At 42.5% G+C, this 22,126-nt stretch overlaps 9 non-coding genes across 9 annotated transcripts; all 9 read right to left on the bottom strand.

The window, feature by feature from the left end:
• Positions 1-219: 219 nt before the first annotated feature.
• On the bottom strand, positions 220-312 carry LOC127676478 (small nucleolar RNA SNORD116). The gene has a single exon (XR_007975955.1). It is a non-coding gene; the product is annotated as a small nucleolar RNA SNORD116 (small nucleolar RNA).
• A 2,459-nt stretch (positions 313-2,771) lies between these two features.
• Positions 2,772-2,864, bottom strand: LOC127676483 (small nucleolar RNA SNORD116). The gene has a single exon (XR_007975960.1). It is a non-coding gene; the product is annotated as a small nucleolar RNA SNORD116 (small nucleolar RNA).
• Positions 2,865-5,323: 2,459 nt separating this feature from the next.
• On the bottom strand, positions 5,324-5,416 carry LOC127676489 (small nucleolar RNA SNORD116). Its single transcript, XR_007975965.1, has one exon. It is a non-coding gene; the product is annotated as a small nucleolar RNA SNORD116 (small nucleolar RNA).
• Positions 5,417-7,872: 2,456 nt separating this feature from the next.
• On the bottom strand, positions 7,873-7,962 carry LOC127676500 (small nucleolar RNA SNORD116). The gene has a single exon (XR_007975976.1). It is a non-coding gene; the product is annotated as a small nucleolar RNA SNORD116 (small nucleolar RNA).
• A 2,452-nt stretch (positions 7,963-10,414) lies between these two features.
• LOC127676492 (small nucleolar RNA SNORD116) lies at positions 10,415-10,507 on the bottom strand. The gene has a single exon (XR_007975968.1). It is a non-coding gene; the product is annotated as a small nucleolar RNA SNORD116 (small nucleolar RNA).
• Positions 10,508-12,999: 2,492 nt separating this feature from the next.
• Positions 13,000-13,092, bottom strand: LOC127676494 (small nucleolar RNA SNORD116). Its single transcript, XR_007975971.1, has one exon. It is a non-coding gene; the product is annotated as a small nucleolar RNA SNORD116 (small nucleolar RNA).
• A 2,505-nt stretch (positions 13,093-15,597) lies between these two features.
• Positions 15,598-15,690, bottom strand: LOC127676469 (small nucleolar RNA SNORD116). Its single transcript, XR_007975946.1, has one exon. It is a non-coding gene; the product is annotated as a small nucleolar RNA SNORD116 (small nucleolar RNA).
• Positions 15,691-18,140: 2,450 nt separating this feature from the next.
• LOC127676466 (small nucleolar RNA SNORD116) lies at positions 18,141-18,233 on the bottom strand. Its single transcript, XR_007975943.1, has one exon. It is a non-coding gene; the product is annotated as a small nucleolar RNA SNORD116 (small nucleolar RNA).
• Positions 18,234-20,250: 2,017 nt separating this feature from the next.
• On the bottom strand, positions 20,251-20,343 carry LOC127676467 (small nucleolar RNA SNORD116). Its single transcript, XR_007975944.1, has one exon. It is a non-coding gene; the product is annotated as a small nucleolar RNA SNORD116 (small nucleolar RNA).
• Between the last annotated feature and the right edge of the window lie 1,783 nt (positions 20,344-22,126).

The following is a 22,126-nucleotide window of genomic DNA, read 5'->3' as shown; positions in this document are numbered from 1 at the left end:
TTTCTTCTGGGTGCCTGACAATTCTCTCCTTAATACAAAAGTGTGCAAGGCACAAGTTCAAAAGGGGGTGTCTTGCCCTAGACCATGTTATCAGGCAGAGTATGTGAAGTAATTGTTAGTCACTAGAAAGTCTAGTCAGATCCAGAGGAAGGCAAGAGCAAATGAGTGGTTTGGCAGCCTGTATCTGATGCCCATAGGACCTGCTAAAACTATGGTGCTGGACCTCAGGTTCGATGAGATTTGAAGTATTGAGTATTCACTCATTTTGTTCAGCTCCCCACAGAATGTTTTATTGGGAATCATCATCGATCCAAGCACTCTGCAGTAGTGCATAGCAAAAAGAGGATCACTGTCCTTTAGAGGGCTTCGGTCCCAGGGAGAACAAGAGACTGCTAGATCTTGCCCATACATTATGAGGATGCAACAGGCCAAAGTTGAACCCAGGAGCACTCAGAGGCCTGAAGCCAGCTCAATGTCTCCAAGAGACAAGGCAAGGAAGGCAGATCTGTGGCACTCCAACAAAGTACTGAGCATATTGAGTTCTTGTAATAATTCATGTGTCCTTACCTGTTACACCAGGTTCCCTCATGAAAGGAAACAACTGGAAAGCAGTTCACTGCAAACACAATACGGTTCCATCACTACTCAGCCAATTTTGTGGGGACATTTCCACTGGGTGTCATCCATGTCCCATGATGGAATCAGAATGCAACCCTGGGAAAACAGCACAGAGCACATGCTGCCATTACAGTGGGAACTAGGTAATCCAGGACTACAGATTGGCTTTCTCTGTCCTCTTGGATAGTCAGAATTCACATACACCCTGAGCACTCCTGCTCTTCCCTACCTTCAGGTCTAACACTTTCCACCTGGGAATGCTTTTCCTCTTGGAACTGGACATGGACATAGTATATCCTTTGCTTTCTGGTGGTTGCTGGGCCTTCACCTCACAAAAAGCCCTAGGTGAAGATATGTGTGCTCCTGTACATGTATACAACACATTCCAAACGGGCCAGTGCATCAACCTGTTCAGCTAGAGACCTCTACAAAGTTATCAAGGCAATGAAGGCACTTATGCCAGAATCATGCAAGGAAAACTCACTAAAAATGACTATCCAAGTTTCCTTGGGCTATGCCAAGAGACAAAAAAGAGACATTTCTCGACATGTTCAGAAAATGTTTTTCCATCAATATCTGTTTCCAAGAAGTGAACTTCTTCCATCAAGGCTCTAATCCTAAACAGAACTCTACAATTGTGTCTTTGCATGAATAAGATTTCAATAGTCTACATGTTCGGTGCTTCCGCTCATAGGGACCAGGATTTATTATGCTCTCTGTCTCTCTCTCTCTATCATTTCTCTGGCTCTCTCTCTTTCTCTTTGTGTGTGTGTCTGAATCACCACCTCACGCTTTCTTCTTCTCTCCCTCTTTCTCTCCCTCTCTGTCTCTTTTAGACTCATTTTTATTTGTGGATTTTCATTTCTTCTCTCGATTTTGGCTTCTTTTTGTCTCTTCTGACCGAGATTGCTCTAATGGTTTCACCATTGGTCATTTTCCCTGCAATGATCTCACCCAACTTAAAAGAGATATCAGAGCAAGCCCTGACTAGCATACACAATGGCAAGTCCAAATGGTTTTGATAAAGGCCAATAAATGGAGCAAATTGTCTCAGCACATCTAAGTGGCGCATGTGCAGCCTGCTTTCAGAATCATTATTCATCCTTGAAAATGTCTCTGATAATAGGTATCAATCGAGTCATACATGGTCTCTGGTGACCCATTGAACATTCAATGCAATGTAATGCTAGCTTTTCTAGGCTTTCTTTCAGAGTCAAATCAAAATGTCAAAAAGATAAACAGTTCTATAATCCCTGGCTCTCAAGATTTGAGACAATCTCCAGACAGGAAGGTAGATCCAGGACATTGGGTTGAGCAGAATTCACAGATATTAACTGTGACATTTTCAAGGATGCCTCTCAGAATGTGCAAAGACAAAAGCAAGATCCAAAAAAACATTCATGCCAATGCACATATACAAGTGTTCCTTCACACTCAAGAGCCCTGAACTCAATTCTTTGAGACACTGGTCTGCAAATCTCCTGTTTCCAGTAAAGTGCACCAAAGTGCCATGATGCCAGTGACAAGGGGGCAGTCTCTATACCTGCTGGAAACTGACCTGAAATATGCTCATCATTACTTGAATTGCACGGGCCTCTCTTTATTTCCAAGCCTGTTGATTTGTCTTTTTGCAGTCTGCAAGACAAAGGATTACAGGAGTATTACTGTAGACCAGCAGAGTATTCAACATTCAAACAGTGTCTGAAATATTCCACTGTATTTGGCTACATTTCCCATGCAATCTTTAAAACTTTGTCTCTAAGTATATCAACACTGGATGGATAGAATTCATGTCAGATCTTCTGAGAATCCTGAAATCACTGACATATATTTCAAAATTCATTACCCTATTTTGGGGCAACAGCTGTTTTTGTTTTGGCCTCAAAATCAAGACTGCAATAGGGCTAAAGGCCAGTTCTTGGGCCCAGGCTCCTTATCTTCTGGGTGCCTGACAATTCTCTCCTTAATACAAAAGTATGCAAGGCACAAGATCAAAAGGAGGTGTCTTGCCCTAGACCATGTTATCAGGCAGAGTAAGCAAAGTACTTGTTAGTCACTAGAAAGTCTAGTCAGATCCAGAGGAAGGCAAAAGCAAATGAGTGGATTGGCAGCCTGTATCTGATGCCCATAGGACCTGCTAAAACTATGGTTCTGGACCTCAGGTTCGATGAGATTTGTAGTATTGAGTATTCACTCATTTTGTTCAGCTCCCCACAGAATGTTTTATTGGAAATCATCATTGATCCAAGCACTCTGCAGTAGTGAATAGCATAAAGAGGATCAGTGTCCTGGGGAGGACTTCGGTCCCAGGGAGAACAAGAGACTGCTAGATCTTGCCCATACATTATGAGGATGCAACAGGCCAAAGTAGAACCCAGGAGCACTCAGAGGCCTGAAGCCAGCTCCAGGTCTCCAAGAGACAAGGCAAGGCCTGCAGCTCTGTGGCACTCCAACAATTCCTGAGTATATTGAGTTCTTGTAATAATCCATGTGTCCTTACCTTTTATGTCAGGTGCCCTCATGAAAGGAAGCCAGTGGAAAGCAGTTCACTGCAAACAGAATATGGTTCCATCACCACTCAGCCAATTTTGTGGGGACATTTCCACTGGGTGTCATCCATGTCCCATGATGGAATCAGAATACAACCCTAAGAAGACAGCACAGAGCACATGCTGCCATTACAGTGGGGTCTAGGTAATCCAGGACTACAGATTGGGTTTCTCTGTCCTCTTGGATAGTCAGAATTCACATGCACCCTGAGCACTCCTGCTCTTCCCTACCTTCAGGTCTAACACTTTCCACCTGGGAATGCTTTTTCTCTCGGAACTGGACATGGACATAGTATAGCCTATGCTATCTGGTGGTTGCTGGTCTTTCACCTCACAAAAAAGCCCTAGGTGAAGATATGTGTGCTCCTGTACATGTATACAACACATTCCAAACGGGCCAGTGCATCAACCTGTTCAACTAGAGACCTCTACAAAGTTATCAAGGCAATGAAGGCACTTATGCCAGCATCATGCAAGGAAAACTCACTAACAATGACTATCCAAGTTTCCTTGGGCTATGCCAAGAGACAAAAAAGAGACATTTCTGGACATGTTCAGAAAATGTTTTTCCATCAATATCTGTTTCCAAGAGGTGAACTTCTTCCATCAAGGCAATAATCCTAAACAGAACTCTACAATTGAGTCTTTGCATGAATAAGATTTCAATAGTCTACATGTTCGGTACTTCAGCTCATAGGGACCAGGATTTATTATGCTCTCTGTCTCTCTCTCTCTATCATTTCTCTGGCTCTCTCTCTCTCTCTTTGTGGGTGTGTCTGAATCACTACCTCACGCTTTCTTCTTCTCTCCCTCTTTCTCTCCCTCTCTGTCTCTTTTAGACTCATTTTTATTTGTGGATTTTCATTTCTTCTCTCGATGTTTGGCGTCTTTTTTGTCTCTTCTGACCGAGGTTGCTCTAATGGTTTCACCATTGGTCATTTTCCCTGCTATGATCTCACCCAACTTAAAAGAGATATCAGAGCAAGCCCTGACTAGCATACACAATGGCAAGTCCAAATGGTTTTGATAAAGGCCAATAAATGGAGCAAATTGTCTCAGCACATCTAAGCGGCGCATGTGCAGCCTGCTTTCAGAATCATTATTCATCCTTGAAAATGTCTCTGATAATAGGTATCAATCGAGTCATACATGATCTCTGGTGACCCATTGAACATTCAATGGAATGTAATGCTAGCTTTTCTAGGCTTTCTTTCAGAGTCAAATCAAAATGTCAAAAAGATAAACAGTTCTATAATCCCTGGCTCTCAAGATTTGAGACAATCTCCAGACAGGAAGGTAAATCCAGGACATTGGGTTGAGCAGAATTCACAGATATTAACTGTGACATTTTCAAGGATGCCTCTCAGAATGTGCAAAGACAAAAGCAAGATCCAAAAAACATTCATGCCAATGCACATATACAAGTGTTCCTTCACACTCAAGAGCCCTGAACTCAATTCTTTGAGACACTGGTCTGCAAATCTCCTGTTTCCAGTAAAGTGCAACAAAGTGCCATGATGCCAATGACAAGGGGCAGTCTGTATACCTGCTGGAAACTGACCTGAATTATGCCCATCATTACTTGAATTGTACGAGCCTCTCTCTATTTCCAAGCCAGTTGATTTGTCTTTTTGCAGTCTGCAAGACAAAGGATTACAGGAGTATTCCTGTAGACCAGCAGAGTATTCAACATTCAAACAGTGTCTGAAATATTCCACTGTATTTGGCTACATTTCCCCTGCAATATTTAAACCTTTGTCTCTAAGTATATCAACACTGAATGGATAGAATTCATGTCAGATCTTCTGAGAATTCTGAAACCACTGACAGATACTTCAAAAATCATTACCCTATTTTGATGCAACAGCTATTTTTATTTTGGCCTCAATATCAAGACTGCAATAGGGCTAAAGGCCAGTTCTTGGGCCCAGGTTCCCTATCTTCTGGGTGCCTGACAATTCTCTCCTTAATACAAAAGTATGCAAGGCACAAGATCAAAAGGAGGTGTCTTGCCCTAGACCATGTTATCAGGCAGAGTAGGCAAAGTACTTGTTAGTCGCTAGAAAGTCTAGTCAGATCCAGAGGAAGGCAAGAGCAAATGAGTGGATTGGCAGCCTGAATCTGATGCCCATAGGACCTGCTAAAACTATGTTTCTGGACCTCAGGTTCGATGAGATTTGAAGTATTGAGTATTCACTCATTTTGTTCAGCTCCCCACAGAATGTTTTATTGGAAATCATCATTGATCCAAGCACTCTGCAGTAGTGAATAGCATAAAGAGGATCAGTGTCCTCTGGAGGTCTTCGGTCCCAGGGAGAACAAGAGACTGTTAGATCTTGCCCATACATTATGAGGATGCAACAGGCCAAAGTAGAACCCAGGAGCACTCAGAGGCCTGAAGCCAGCTCCATGTCTCCAAGAGACAAGGCAAGGCCTGCAGCTCTGTGGCACTCCAACAAAGTCCTGAGCATATTGAGTTCTTGAAATAATTCATGTATCCTTACCTTTTACCTCAGGTGCCCTCATGAAAGGAAGCATCTGGAAAGCAGTTCACTGCAAACACAATACGGTTCCATCACCACTCAGCCAATTTTGTGGGGACATTTCCACTGGGTGTCATCCATGTCCCATGATGGAATCAGAATGCAACCCTGGGAAGACAGCACAGAGCACATGCTTCCATTATAGTGGGATCTAGGTAATCCAGGACTACAAATTGGGTTTCTCTGTCCTCTTGGCTAGTCAGAATTCACATGCACCCTGAGCACTACTGCTCTTCCCTACCTTCAGGTCTAACACTTTCCACCTGGGAATGCTTTTCCTCTTGGAACTGAACATGGACTTATTATATCCTTTCCTATCTGGTGGTTGCTGGGACTTCACCTCACAAAAAGCCCTAGGTGAAGATATGTGTGCTCCTGTACATGTATACAACACATTCCAAAAAGGCCAGTGCATCAACCTGTTCAACTAGAGACCTCTACAAAGTTATCAAGGCAATGCAGTCACTTTTCTCAACATCAAGCAAGGAAAACTCACTAACAATGACTATCCAAGTTTCCTTGGGCTATGCCATGAGACGAAAAAAGACATTTCTGGACATGTTCAGAAAATCTTTTTCGATCAATATCTGTTTCCAAGAGGTGAACTTCTTCCATCAAGGCTCTAATCCTAATCAGATCTCTACAAGTGTGTCTTTGCATGAATAAGATTTCAATATTCTACATGTTCGGTGTTTCAGCTCATAGGGACCAGGATTTATTATGCTGTCTCCTTCTCTCTATCATCTCTCTGGCTCTCTCTCTCTCTCTTTGTGTGTGTGTCTGAATCACTACCTCACCCTTTCTTCTTCTCTCCCTCTTTCTCTCCCTCTCTGTCTCTTTTAGACTCATTTTTAGTCGTGGATTTTCCTATCTTCTTTCGATGTTTGGCTTCTTTTTTGTCTCTTCTGACCGAGGTTGCTCTAGTGGTTTCACCATTGGTCATTTTCCCTGCAATGACTTCACCCAACTTAAAAGAGATATCAGAGCAAACCCTGACTAGCATACACAATGGCAAGTCCCAATGGTTTTGATATAGGCCAATAAATGGTGCAAATTTTCGCAGCACATCTAAGCGGCACATGTGCAGCCTGCTTTCAGAATTATTATTCATCCTTGAAAATGTCACTGATAATAGGTATCAATCGAGGCATACATGATCTCTGGTGACCCATTGAACATTCAATGCAATGTAATGCTAGTTTTTCTAGGCTTTCTTTCAGAGTCAAATCAAAATGTCAAAAAGATAAACAGTTCTATAATCCCTGGCTCTCAAGATTTGAGACAATCTCCAGACAGGAAGGTAGATCAAGGACATTGGGTTGAACAGAATTCACGGATATTCACTGTGACATTTCCAAGGATGCCTCTCAGAATGTGCAAAGACAAAAGCAAGATCCAAAAAAACATTCATGCCAATGCACATATACAAGTGTTCCTTCATACTCAAGAGCCCTGAACTCGATTTTTTGAGAAACTGGTCTACAAATATCCTGTTTCCAGTAAAGTGCACCAAAGTGCCATGATGCCAATGACAAAGGGGCTGTCTGTATACCTGCTGGAAACTGACCTGAAATATGCCAATCTTTACTTGAATTGCACGGGCCTCTCTCTATTTCCAAGTCTGTTGATTTGTCTTTTTGCAGTCTGCAAGACAAAGGATTACAGGAGTATTCCTGTAGACCACCAGAGTATTCAACATTCAAACAGTATCTTGAATATTCCACTGTATTTAGCTGCATTTCCCCTGCAATCTTTAAACCTTTGTCTCTAAGTATATCAACACTGAATGGATAGAATTAATGTCAGATCTTCTGAGAATCCTGAAACCACTGACAGATACTTCAAAATTCATTACCCTATTTTGGTGCTACAGCTATTTTTGTTTTGGCCTCAAAATCAAGAGTGCAATAGGGCTAAAGGCCAGTTCTTGGGCCCAAGTTCCCTATCTTCTGGGTGCCTGACAATTCTCTCCTTAATACAAAAGTATGCAAGGCACAAGATCAAAAGGAGGTTTCTTGCCCTAGACGATGTTATCAGGTAGAGTAGGCAAAGTACTTGTTAGTCGCTAGACAGTCTAGTCAGATCCAGAGGAAGGCAAGAGCAAATGAGTGGATTGACAGCCTGTATCTGATGCCCATAGATCCTGCTAAAACTATGGTGCTGGACCTCAGGTTCGATGAGATTTGAAGTATTGAGTATTCACTCATTTTGTTCAGCTCCCCACAGAATGTTTTATTGGGAATCATCGATCCAAGCACTCTGAAGTACTGCATAGCAAAAAGAGGATCAGTGTCCTCTGGAGGGCTTCGGTCCCAGGGAGAACAAGAGACTGCTAGATCTAGCCCATACATTATGAGGATGCAACAGGCCAAAGTAGAACCCAGGAGCACTCAGAGGCCTGAAGCCAGCTCCATGTCTCCAAGAGACAAGGCAAGGACTGCAGCTCTGTGGCCCTCCAACAAATTCCTGAGCATATTTCTTGTAATTATTCATGTGTCCTTACCTTTTACCTCGGGAGCCCTCATGAAAGGAAGCAAACGGAAAGCAGCTCACTACAAACACAATACGGTTCCATCACCACTCAGCCAATTTTGTGGGACATTTCCACTGGGTGTCATCCATGTCCCATGATGGAATCAGAATGCAACCCTGGGAACACAGCACAGAGCACATGCTGCCATTGAAGTGGGATCTAGGTAATCCAGGACTACAGATTGGCTTTCTCTGTCCTCATGGCTAGTCAGAATACACATGCACCCTGAGCACTCCTGCTCTTCCCTACCTTCAGGTCTAACACTTTCCACCTGGGAATGCTTTTCCTCTTGGAACTGAACATGGACATAGAATATCCTTTGCTATCTGGTAGTTGCTGGGCCTTCACCTCACAAAAAGTCCTAGGTGAAGATATGTATGCTCCTGTACATGTATACAACACATTCCAAAAGGGTCAGTGCATCAACCTGTTCAACTAGAGACCTCTACAATTTATGAAGGCAATAAAGGCACTTATCTCAGCATCAAGCAAGGAAAACTCACTAACATTGACTATCCAATTTTCCTTGGGCGTTGGCATGAGACAAAAAAGAGACATTTCTGGACATGTTCAGAAAATCTTTTTCCATCAATGTCTGTTTCCAAGAGGTAAACTTCTTCCATCAAGGCTCTTATCCTAATCAGATCTCTACAAGTGTGTCTTTGCATGAATAAGTTTTCAATATTCTACATGTTAGGTGTTTCAGCTCATAGGGACCAGGATTTATTATGCTCTCTGTCTCCCTCTCTCTATCATCTCTCTGGCTCCCTCTCTCTCTCTCTTTGTGTGTGTGTCTGAATCACTACCTCACTCTTTCTTCTTCTCTCCCTCTTTCTCTCCCTCTCTGTCTCTTTTAGTCTCATTTTTAGGTCTGGATTTTCATTTCTTCTCTCGATGTTTGGCTTCTTTTTTGTCTCTTCTGAACGAGTTTGCTCTAATGGTTTCACCATTGCTCATTTTCCCTGCAATGATCTCAACCAACTTAAAAGAGATATCAGAGCAAGCCCTGACTAGCATACACAATGGCAAGTCCCAATGATTTTGATATAGGCCAGTAAATGGTGCAAATTTTCTCAGCACATCTAAGCGGCGCATGTACAGCCTGCTTTCAGAATCATTATTCATACTTGAAAATGTCACTGATAATAGGTATCATTCGTGACATACATGATCTCTGGTGAGGCATTGAACATTCAATGCAATGAAATGCTAGTTTTCTAGTCTTTCTTTCAGAGTCAAATCAAAATGTCAAAAAGATAAACAGTTCTATAATCCCTGGCTCTCAAGATTTGAGACAATCTCCAGACAGGAAGGTAGATCAAGGACATTGGGTTGAGAAGAATTCACTGATATTCACTGTGACATTTCCAAGGATACCTCTCAGAACGTGCAAAGACAAAAGCAAGATCCAAAAAACATTAATGCCAATGCCCATATACAAGTGTTCCTTCACACTCAAGAGACCTGAATTCAATTCTTTGAGACACTGGTCTGCAAATCTCCTGTTTCCAGTAAAGTGCACCAAAGTGCCATGATGCCAATGACAAAGGGCAGTCTGTATACCTGCTGGAAACTGACCTGAAATATGCCGATCATTACTTGAATTGCACGGGCCTCTCTCTATTTCCAAGCCTGTTGATTTGTCTTTTTGCAGTCTGCAAGACAAAGGATTACAGGAGTATTCCTGTAGAACACCAGAGTATTCAACATTCAAAAAGTGTCTGAAATATTCCACTGTATTTGGCTACATTTCCCATGCAATCTTTAAACCTTTGTCTCTAAGTATATCAACTATGAATGGATAGAATTCATGTCAGATCTTCTGAGAATCCTGAAACCACTGACAGATATTTCAAAATTCATTACCCTATTTTGGTGCAACAGCTATTTTTTTTGGCCTCAAAATCAAGACTGTAATAGTGCTAAAGGCCAGTTCTTGGGCCCAGGTTCCCTATCTTCTGGGTGCCTGACAATTCTCTCCTTAAAACAAAAGTATGCAAGGCACAAGATCAAAAGGAGGTGTCTTGCCCTAGACCATGTTATCAGGCAGAGTAGGCAAAGTATTTGTTAGTCGCTAGAAAGTCTAGTCAGATCCAGAGGAAGGCAAGAGCAAATGAATGGATTGGCAGCCTGTATCTGATGCCCATAGGACCTGCTAAAACTATGGGGCTGGACCTCAGGTTCGATGAGATTTGAATTATTGAGTATTCACTCATTTTGTTCAGCTCCCCACAGAATGTTTTATTGGGAATCATCATTGATCCAAGCACTCTGCAGTAGTGCATAGCAAAAAGAGGATCAGTTTCCTCTGGAGGTCTTCGGTCCCAGGGAGAACAAGAGACTGCTAGATCTTGCCCATACATTATGAGGATGCAACAGGCCAAAGTAGAACCCAGGAGTACTCAGAGGCCTGAAGCCAGCTCCATGTCTCCAAGAGACAAGGCAAGGACTGCAGCTCTGTGGCACTCCAACAAAGTCCTGAGCATATTGATATCTTGTAATAATTCATGTGTCCTTACCTTTTACCTCAGGGGCCCTCATGAAAGGAAGCAAATGGAAAGCAGTTCACTGCAAACACAATACGGATCCATCGCCACTCAGCCAATTTTGTGGGGACATTTCCCCTGGGTGTCATCCATGTCCCATGATGGAATCAGAATACAACCCTGGGAAGACAGCACAGAGCACATGCTGCCATCACAGTGGGATCTAGGTAATCCAGGACTACAAATTGGCTTTCTCTGTCCTCTTGGCTAGTCATAATTCACATGCACCCTGAGGACTCCTGCTCTTCCCTACCTTCAGGTCTAACACTTTCCACCTGGGCATGCTTTTCCTCTTGGAACTGGACATGGACATAGTATATCCTTTGCTATCTGGTGGTTGCTGGGCCTTCACCTCACAAAAAGCCCTAGGTGAAGATATGTGTGCTCCTGTATATGTATACAACACATTCCAAAAGGGCCAGTGCATCAACCTGTTCAACTAGAGACCTCTACACAGTTATGAAGGCAATGAAGGCACTTATCACAGCATCAAGCAAGGAAAACTCACTAACAATGACTATTCAAGTTTCCTTGGGCTATGCCAAGAGACAAAAAAGAGACATTTCTGGACATGTTCAGAAAATCTTTTTCCATCAATATCTGTTTCCAAGAGGTGAACTTCTTCCATCAAGGCTCTAATCCTAATCAGATCTCTACAAGTGTGTCTTTGCATGAATAAGATTTCAATATTCTACATGTTCAGTGTTTCAGTTCATAGGGACTAGGATTTATTATGCTCTCTGTCTCTCTATCTCATCTCTCTGGCTGTCTTTGTGTGTGTGTGTGTGTGTGTGTGTGTGTGTGTGTGTGTGTGTGTGTGTGTGTGTCTGATTCACTCCCTCACCCTTTCTTCTTCTCTCCCTTCTTCTCTTGTTCTCTGTCTCTTTTAGACTCATTTTTAGCCGTGGATTTTCATTTCTTCTCTCGATGATTGGCTTCTTTTTTGTCTTCTCTGACCGAGGTTGCTCTAATGGTTTCACCATTGGTCATTTTCCCTGCAGTGATCACACCCATCATAAAAGAGATATCAGCGCAAGCCCTGACAGGCATTCACAACGGCAAGTCCCAATGGTTATGATATAGGCCAATAAATGGTGCAATTTGTATCAGCACATCTAAGAGGCACACGTGCAGCCTGCTTTCAGAATCATTATTCATCCTTGAAAATGTCACTGATAATAGGTATCAATCGAGGTGTACATGATCTCTGGTGACCCATTGAACATTCAATGCAATGAAATGCTAGTCATTCTAGGCTTTCTTTCAGAGTCAAGTCAAAATGTTCAAAAGAAAAACAGTTCTATAATCCCTGGCTGTCAAGATTTGAGACAATCTCCAGACAGGAAGGTAGATCAAGGACATTGTGTTGAGCAGAATTCACGGATATTCACTGTGACATTTCTGAGGATGCCTGTCAGAATGTGCCAAAACAAAAGCAGGATCCAAAAAAACATTCAAGCCAATGCACATATACAAGTGTTCCTTCACACTCAAGAGCCCTGAACTCAATTCTTTGAGACACTGGTCTTCAAATCTCATGTTTCCAGTAATGTGCACCAAAGTGCCATGATTCCAATGACAAGGGGGCAGTTTGTATACCTGCTGGAAACTGACCTGAAATATGCCCATCATTACTTGAATTGCACGGGCCTCTCTATATTTCCAAGCCTGTTGATTTGTCTTTTTGCAGTCTGCAAGACAAAGGATTACAGGAGTATTCCTATAGACCACCAGAGTATTCAACATTCAAACAGTGTCTGAAATATTCCACTGTATTTGGCTACATTTTCCCTGCAATCTTTAAACCTTTGTCTCTGAGTATATCAACACTGGATGGATAGTATTCATGTCAGATCTTCTGAGAATCCTGAAACCACTGACAGATATTTCAAAATTCATTACCCTATTTTGGTGCAACAGCTATTTTTTGTTTTGGCCTCAAAATCAAGACTGCAATAGGGCTAAAGGTCAGTCCTTGGGCCCAGGATCCCTATCTTCTGGGTGCCTGACAATTCTCTCCTTAATACAAAAGTATGCAAGGCACAAGATCAAAAGGAGGTGTCTTGCCCTAGACGATGTTATCAGGCAGAGTAGGCAAAGTACTTGTTAGTTGCCTGAAAGTCTAGTCAGATCCAGAGGAAGGCAAGATCAACTGAGTGGATTGGCAGCCTGTATCTGATGCCCATAGGACCTGCTAAAACTATGGTGCTGGACCTCAGGTTAGATGAGATTTGATGTATTCAGTATTCACTCACTTTGTTCAGCTCCCCACGGAATGTTTTTTTGGGAATCATCATCGATCCAAGCACTCTGCAGTAGTGCATAGCAAAAAAAGGATCAGTGTCCTCTGGAGGGCTTCGGTCCCAGGGAGAACAAGAGACTGCTAGACCTTGCCCATACATTATCAGGATCCAACAGGCCTTAATAGAACCCAGGAACAATCAGAGGCCTGAAACCAGCTCCATGTCTCAGAGGTACAAGGCAACGACTGCAGCCTTGTGGCACTCCACCAAAGTCCTGAGCATATTGAGTTCTTGTAATAATTCATGTGTCCTTACCTTTTAACTCAGGTGCCCTCATGAAAGGAGGCAACCTGAAAGCAGTTCACTGCAAACACAATAGGGCTCCATCACTACTCAGCCTATTTTGTGGCGACATTTGCACTGGGTGTCATCCATGTCCCATGATGGAATCAGAATCCTACCCTGTGAAGACAGTACAGAGCACATGCTGCCATTACAGTGGGATCTAGGTAATCCAGGACTACAGTTTGGCTTTCTCTGTCTTCTTGGATAGTCAGAATTCACATGCACCCTGAGCACTCCTGCTCTTCCCTACCTTCAGGTCTAACACTTTCCTACTGGGAATGCTTTTCCTTTTGGAACTGGTCATGGACATAGTCTATCCTCTGCTAGCAGGTGGTTGCTGGGCCTTCACCTCACAAAAAGCCCTTGGTGAAGATATGTGTGCTCCTGTACATGTGTACAACACATTCCAAACGGGCCAGTGCATCAACCTGTTCAACTAGAGACCTCTACAAAGTTATCAAGGCAATGAAGGCACTTATCACAGCATGAAGCAAGGAAAACTCACTAACAATGACTATCCATGTTTTCTTGGGTTATGTCAAGAGACAAAAAAGAGACATTTCTGGACATGTTCAGAAAATGTTTTTCTATCAATATCTGTTTCCAAGAGGTGAACTTCTTCCATCAAGGCTCTAATTCTAATCAGATCTTTATAAGTTTGTCTTTGCATGAATAAGATTTCAATATTCTACATGTTCCTTGTTTCAGCTCATACGGACCAGGATTTATTATGCTCTCTGTCTCTCTCTCTCTCTATCATCTCTCTGGCTCTCTCTCTCTCTCTCTCTCTCTCTCTCTCTCTGTGTGTGTGTGTGTGTGTGTGTGTGTGTGTGTGTGTGTCTGACTCACTCCCTCACCCTTTCCTCTTCTCTCCCTTATTCTCTCCCTCTCTGTCTCTTTTAGACTCATTTTTAGTGGTGGATTTTCATTTCTTCTCTCGATGTTTGGCTTCTTTTTTGTCTCTTCCGACTGAGGATGCTCTAATGGTTTCACCATTGGTCATTTTCCCTGCAATGATCTCACCCAACTTAAAAGAGATATCAGAGCAAGCCCTGACTAGCATACACATTGTCATGTCCCAATGGTTTTGATATAGGCCAATAAATGGTGCAATGTGTCTCAGCACATCTCAGAGGCACATGTGCAGCCTGCTTTCAGAATCATTATTCATCCTTGAAAATGTCACTGATAATAGGTATCAATCGAGGCATACATGATCTCTGCTGACCCACTGAACATTCAATGCAATAAAATGCTAGTCTTTCTAGGCTTTCTTTCAGAGTCAAATCAAATATCAAAAAGATAAACAGTTCTATAATCCTTGGCTCTCAAGATTTGAGACAATCTCCAGCGAGGAAGGTAGATCAAGGACATTGGGGTGAGCAGAATTCACGGATATTCACTGTGACATTTCCAAGGAAGCCTGTCAGAATGTGCCAAAACAAAAGCAACATCCAAAAAAAGATTCAGGCCAATGCACATATACAAGTGTTCCTTCATACTCAAGAGCCCTGAACACAATTCTTTGAGACTCTGGTTGCAAATCTTCTGTTTCCAGTACAATGAGCCAAAATTCTGTGATGCCAAGGACAAGGGGGCAGTGTGTATACCTGCTGGAAACTGACCTGAGATATTCCCATCATTACTTGAATTTCACAGGCCTCTCTCTATTTCCAAGCCTGTTGCTTTGTCTTTTTGCAGTCTGCAAGACTAAGGATTACAGGAGTATTCCTGTAGTCCACCAGAGTACTCAACATTCAAACAGTGTCTGAAATATTGCACTGTATTTGGCTACATTGCCCCTGCAGTCTTTAAATCTTTGTCTCTAAGTATCTCAACACTGGATGGATAGAATTCATTTCAAATCTTCTGAGAATCTTGAAACCACTGACAGATATTTCAAAATTCACAACCCTATTTTGGTGCAACAGCTATTTTTGTTTTGGCCTCAACATCAAGACTGCAATAGGGCTAAAGGCCAGTCCTTGGGGCCAGCATCCCTATCTTCTGGCAGCCTGACAATTCTCTCCTTAATACAAAAGTATGCAATACACAAGATCAAAAGGAGGTGTCTTGCCCTAGACCATGTTATCAGGCAGAGTAGGCAAAGTACTTGTTAGTCGCTAGAAAGTCTAGTCAGATCCAGAGGAAGGAAAGAACAACTGAGTGGATTGGCAGCCTGTATCTGATGCCCATAGGACCTGTTAAAACTATGGTGCTGGACCTCAGGTTCGATGAGATTTGAAGTATTGAGTATTCACTCATTTTGTTCAGCTCCCCACGGAATGTTTTATTGGGAATCATCATCGATCCAAGCACTCTGCAGTAGTGCATAGCAAAAAGAGGATCAGTGTCCTCTGGAGGGCTTCATTCCCAGGGAGAACAAGAGACTGCTAGACGTTGCCCATACATTATCATGATCCAACAGGCCTAAATAGAACACAGGAGCACTCAGAGGCCTGAAGCCAGCTCCATGTCTCCAAGGGACAAGGCAGCGACTGCAGCTCTGTTGTACTCCAACAAAGTCCTGAGCATATTGAGTTCTTGTAATAATTCATGTGTCCTTACCTTTTACCTCAGGTGCCCTCATGAAAGAAAGCAACTGGAAAGTAGTTCACTGAAAACACAATAGGGCTCCATCAACACTCAGCCAATATTATGGGGACATTTCCTCTGGGTGTTCTCCATGTAGCATGATGGAATCAGAATGCAACCCTAGGGTGACAGCACAGAGCACTTGCTGCTATTACAGTGGCATCTTGGTAATCCAGGATTGGCTTTCTCTGTCCTCTTGGCTAGTCAGAATTCACATGCACCATGAGCACTCCTGCTCTTTCCAACCTGTAGGTCTAGCACTTTCCAAATGTGAATGCTTTTCCTCTTGTAACTGGCTATGGACACAGTATATCTTTTGCTATCTGGTGTTTGCTTGGCCTTAAGCTCACAAAAATCCCTAGGTGAAGATATGTGTGCACCTGTACGTGTATACAACACATTCCAAAAGGTCCAGTGCATCAACCTGTTCAACTATAGACCTCTACAAAGTCATCAAGGCAATGAAGGCACATATCACAGCATATAGCAAGGAAAACTCACTAACAATGACTATCCAAGTTTCCTTGGGCTATGCCAAGAGACAAAAAAGAGACATTTCTGGACATGTTCAGAAAATGTTTTTCCATCAATATCTGTTTCCAAGAGGTGAACTTCTTCCATGAAGACTCTAATCTTAATCAGATCTCTACAAGTATGTCTTTGCATGAATAAGATTTAAATAGTCTACATGTTCGGTGTTTCAGCTCATAGGGACCAGGATTTATTATGCTCTCTGTCTCTCTCTCTCATCTCTCTGGCTGTCTTTGTGTGTGTGTGTGTGTGTATGTGTGTGTGTCTGACTCACTCCCTCACCCTTTCTTCTTCTCTCCCTCTTTCTCTCACTCTCTCTCTCCTATAGACCCATTTATAATTGTGAATTTTCATTTCTTCTCTTCATGTTTGGCTTCTCCTTTGTCTCTTTTACACGAGGTCTCTCTAATGGTGCCACCATTGGTCATCTTTCCTACTATGATCTGAGCTAACTAAAAATAAATATCAGAGCAAGCCCTCACTAGCATACACAATGGCATGTCCTATTGGTTTTGATATAGGCCAATAAATGGTGCAATTTACTCCGAACATCTAAGAACCACATGTTCAGCCTGCTTTCAGAATCATTGTTTATCCTTGAAAATTCCACTGATAATAGTTATCAATCGAGGCCTACATGAACTCTTAAGACCCATTGAACATTCAATGTAATGAAATGCTAGCCTTTCTATGCTTCCTCTCAGTGTCAAATCAAAATCTCAGATAGATAAACAGTTCTACATTCCCTGCATCTCAAGGTTTGAGAGAATCAAAGGACAGGAGTGTAGTTTAAGGACATTTGTGTGAGCAGAATTCAAGGTTATTCACTGTGACATAGCCAAGGAGGCCTGTCAGAATGTGAAGAAACAAAAGAAATATCCAAAAAAACAATGCACATATACAAGTGTTCCTTCACACTCAAGAGCCCTGAACACAACTCTTTGAGACACTGGTCTGCAAATCTCCTGTTTCCAGCAAAGTGCCCCAAAGTGCCATAAAGCCAAGGACAAGGGGGCAGTGTGTATACCTCCTGGAGACTGACAGGAGATATGCCCATCATGATTTGAATTTTAAGGACCTTTTTCTATTTCCAAGCCTGTTGCTTGGTCGTTTTGCAGTCTGCAAGACAAAGAATTACAAGAGTATTCCTGTAGACCACGAGAGTACTTAACAGTCAAACAGTGTTGGAAATATTCTACTTCATTTGGCTACATTCACCCTGCAGTCTTTAAACCTTTGTCTCTAAGTATAGCAACACTGGATGGATAGAATTCATGTCAGAGCATCTGAGAATCATGAACTCACTGACAGATATTTCAAAATTCACAACCCCATTTTGCAGCGACAGCTATTTCTGTTTTTGCCTCAAAATCAAGACTAAAATAGGACTAAACGCAAGTTTTTGGGCCCAGCATCCCTATCTTCTGGGTGCCTGACAATTATTTCCTTACTACAAAAGTATGCAAGGCACAAGATCAAAAGGAGGTGTCTTGCCCTAGACCATGTTATCAGGCAGAGTAGGCAAAGTACTTGTTAGTCGCTAGAAAGTCTAGTCAGATCCAGAGGAAGGCAAGAGCAACTTAGTGGATTGGCAGCCTGTATCTGATGCCTACAGGTCCTGCTAAAGCCATGGTGCCCGACCTCAGGTTCGATGAATGTTGTGGTATTGAGTATTCACTCATTTTGTTCAGCTTTCCAAGGAATGTCTTATTGGGAATCATCATCGATCCAAGCACTCTGCAGTGAATAGCAAAAAGAGGATCAGTGTCCTCAGGAAGGCTTTGGTCCCAGGGAGAACAAGAAACTGCTAGACCTTACCCATACATTATCAGGATCCAACAGGCATAAATAGAACCCTGGAGCACTCAGAGAATTCAAGCAAGCTTCATGTCTCCAAGGGACAAGGCAAGGACTGCAGCTCTGCCCCCACTCCACCAAAGTTCTTAGCATATTGAGTTCTTGTAATAGTCCATGTGTCCTTACCTTTTAACTCAGGTGCCCTCATGAAATGGAGCAACAGGAAAGCAGTTCACTGCAAACACAATAGGTTTCCATCACCACTCAGCCTATTTTGTGGGGACATTTCCGCTGGGTGTCATCCATGTTCTATGATGGAATCAGAATGCATCCCTGGGAAGACACCACAGAGCACATGCTGCCATTACTGTGGGATACAGGTTATCCAGGACTACAGATTGGCTTTCTCTGTCTCCTTGGCTAGACAGAACTCACAGGCATCCTGAGCACTCCTGCTCTTACCAATCTGTAGGTCTAACGCTTTCCAACTGGGAATGTTTTTACTTTCAGACCTGTCCGTGGACATAGTATATCCTTTGCTAGCAGGTGGTTGCTGGGCCTTCAGCTCACAAAAAGCCCTAGGTGAAGATATGTGTGCACCTGTAAGTGTTTACAACACATTCCAAATGGGCCATTGCATCACCCTGTTCAACTAGAGACCTCTACAAAGTTATCAAGGCAATGAAGGCACTTATCACAGCATATAGCAAGGAAAACTCACTAACAATGACTATCCAAGTTTCCTTGGGCTATGCCAAGAGACAAAAAAGAGACATTTCCAGACATGTTCAGAAAATGTTTTTCCATCAATATCTGTTTCCAAGAGGTGAACTTCTCCCATGAAGGCTCTAATCCTAAACAGATCTCTACAAGTGTGTCTGTGCATGAATAAGATTTCAATATTCTACATGTTCGGTGTTATAGCTCATAGGGACCAGGATTTATTATGCTCTATGTCTCTCTCTCTATCATCTCTCTTGCTTTCTCTCTCTCTCTCTCTCTCTCTCTCTCTCTCTCTCTCTCTCTCTCTCTCTCTCTCTCTCTGTGTGTGTGTGTGTGTGTATGTGTGTGTGTGTGTGTGTGTGTGTGTGTGTAAAAAATCATTTGAAATGTAAATAAATTATATCGAATAAAAAAAAGAAATAAAAGCAGCATTTTCACACTTAAAAAACAAAAACAAAAGCAACATCCAAAAAAACAAGCCAATGCACTTATACAAGTGTTCTGTCACACCCAAGAGCCCTGAAAACAATTCTTTGAGACGCTGGTCTGCAAATCCCCTGTTTCCAGTAAAGTGCACCAAAGTGCCATGACGCCAAGGACAACGGGGCAGTGTGTATACCTGCTGGACACTGACAGGAGATATGTCCATCATTAATTGAATTTTACGGGCCTTTTTCTATTTCCAAGCCTGTTGCTTGGTCATTTTGCAGTCTGCAAGACAAAGGATTACAAGAGTATTCCTTAGACCATGAGAGTACTCAACAGTCAAATAGTGTCTGAAATATTCTACTGCATTTGGCTACATTCACCCTGCAATCTTTAAAACTTTGTCTCTAAGTATAGCAACACTGGATGGATAGCATTCATGTCAGAGCTTCTGAGAATCGTGAACACAATGGGAGATATTTCAAAATTCACAACCCTATTTTGGAGCGAAATCTATTTCTGTTTTTGCCTCAAAATCAAGAATACAATATAGCAAAAGGGCATTTTTGGGCCCAGCATCCCTATCTTCTGGCTGCCTGACATTTCTCTCCTTACTACAAAAGTATGCAAGGCACAAGATCAAAAGGAGGTTTCTTGACCTAGACCATGTTATCAGGCAGAGGAGGCAAAGTACTTGCTAGTCGCTAGAAAGTCTAGTCAGATCCAGAGGAAGGCAAGAGCAATATAGTGGATTGGCAGCCTGTACCTGATGCCTATGGGACCTGCTAAAGCCATGGTACTGGAGCTCAGATTCGATGAGAGTTGCAGTATTGGTTATTCACTCATTTTGTTCAGTTTTCCAAGGAATGTTTTATTGGGAATCATCATTGATCCAAGCACTCTGCAGTGCATAGCAAAAAGAGGATCAGTGTCCCCTGGATAGATTTGGTCCCAGGGAGAACAAGAAAATGCTAGACCTTGCCCATACATTATCAGGATCCATCAGGCCTAAATAGAACACTTTATCATTCAGAGACCTGAAGCAAGCTCCATGTCTCCAAGGGACAAGGCAAGGACTGCAGCTCTGCTCCCACACCAACATTGTCCTGAGCATATTGACTTCTTGTAATAAATCATGTGTCCTTACCTTTTAATTCAGGTGCCCTCATGAAAGGGAGCAACAGGAAAGCAGTTCACTGCAAACACAATAGGGTTGCATCACCACTCAGAACAATTTGTGGGGACATTTCCGCTGGGTGTCATCCATGTTCTATGATGGAATCAGAATGCAACCCTGGGAAGACAGCACAGAGCACATGCTGCAATTTCAGTGGGATCCAGGTAAACCAGGACTACAGACTGGCTTTCTCTGTCCTCTTGGCTTGTCAGAACTCCCAGGCACCCTGGGCACTCCTGCTCTTCCCAACCTGTAGGTCTAACCCTTTCTAACTCGGAATGTTTTTCCTCTCAGACCTGGCCGTGGACATAGTATATCCTTTGCTAGCAGGTGGTTGCTGGGCCTTCAGCTCACAAAAAGTCCTAGGTGAAGATATGTGCGCTCCTGTACGTGTACACAACACATTCCAAAATGCCAGCACATCAACCTGTTCAACTAGAGACCTCTACAAAGTTATCAAGGAATTGAAGGCACATATCACAGCATCAAACAAGAAAATATCACCAACGATGGCTATCAAAATTTCCTTGGGCTATGCCAAGGAACAAATAAGAGACATTCCTGGAAATGATCAGAAAATGTTATTCAATTAATGAATATTTCCTAGAGGTGAATTTATTACATCAAGCTTCTAATCCTAATCTGACCTCTACAACTGTGTCGTTGCATGAACAAGATTTAAATATTCTACAGATTAAGTGTTCCAGCTCATAGGGACATGGATTTATTATGCTCTCTGTCTCTCTCTCTTCTCTATCTCTCTCTCTCTCTCTCTTTGTCCGTCTCTTTCTTGGTGTGTTTGTGTGTGTGTGTGTGTGTGTGTGTGTGTGTCTGACTCACTCCCTAACCTTTCTTCTTCTCTCTCTACTTCTCTAATTCTCTGTCTCTTATAGACCCATTTATAGTGGTGGATTGTCATTTCTCCTCTCCATGTTTGGCTTCTTTTTGTCTCTTTTGAACGAGGTCTCTCTAATGGTACCACCATTTGTCATCTTGCCTGCAATGATCTGACCTAATGAAAAAGAAATATAAGAGCAAGCCCTCACTAGCATAAACAATGACAAGTCCCATTGGTTTTGATATAGGCCAATAAATGGTGCAATTTGACTCCAAACATCTAAGAAACACATGTTCAGCCTGCTTTCAGAATCATTGTTTATCCTTGAAAATTCGACTGATAATAGTTATCAATTGAGGGCAACATGAACTTTGGTGACCCATTGAACATTCAATGCAATGAAATGCTAGCCTTTCTATGATTCCTTTCAGAGTAAATCCAGATCTCATATAGATAAACAGTTCTATAATCCCGGAGTCTCAAGATTTGAGAGAATCGACAGAGAGGTGGGTAGTTCATGGACATTGGGGAGACCAGAATTCAAGGATATTCACAGTCATATTGCCAAAGAGGCCTCTCATAATGTGCAAAAACAAAAGCAGCATCCAAAAAAAACAAGCCAATGCACTTATACAAGTGTTCTGTCACACCCAAGAGCCCCG

This window comes from Apodemus sylvaticus, chromosome 1 (genome assembly GCF_947179515.1).
Source record: "Apodemus sylvaticus chromosome 1, mApoSyl1.1, whole genome shotgun sequence".
In the NCBI taxonomy this organism is placed as follows: domain Eukaryota; kingdom Metazoa; phylum Chordata; class Mammalia; order Rodentia; family Muridae; genus Apodemus; species Apodemus sylvaticus.
Note: the sequence above shows the minus strand (reverse complement) of the source record. Positions and strands in the feature narration are given on the sequence as shown.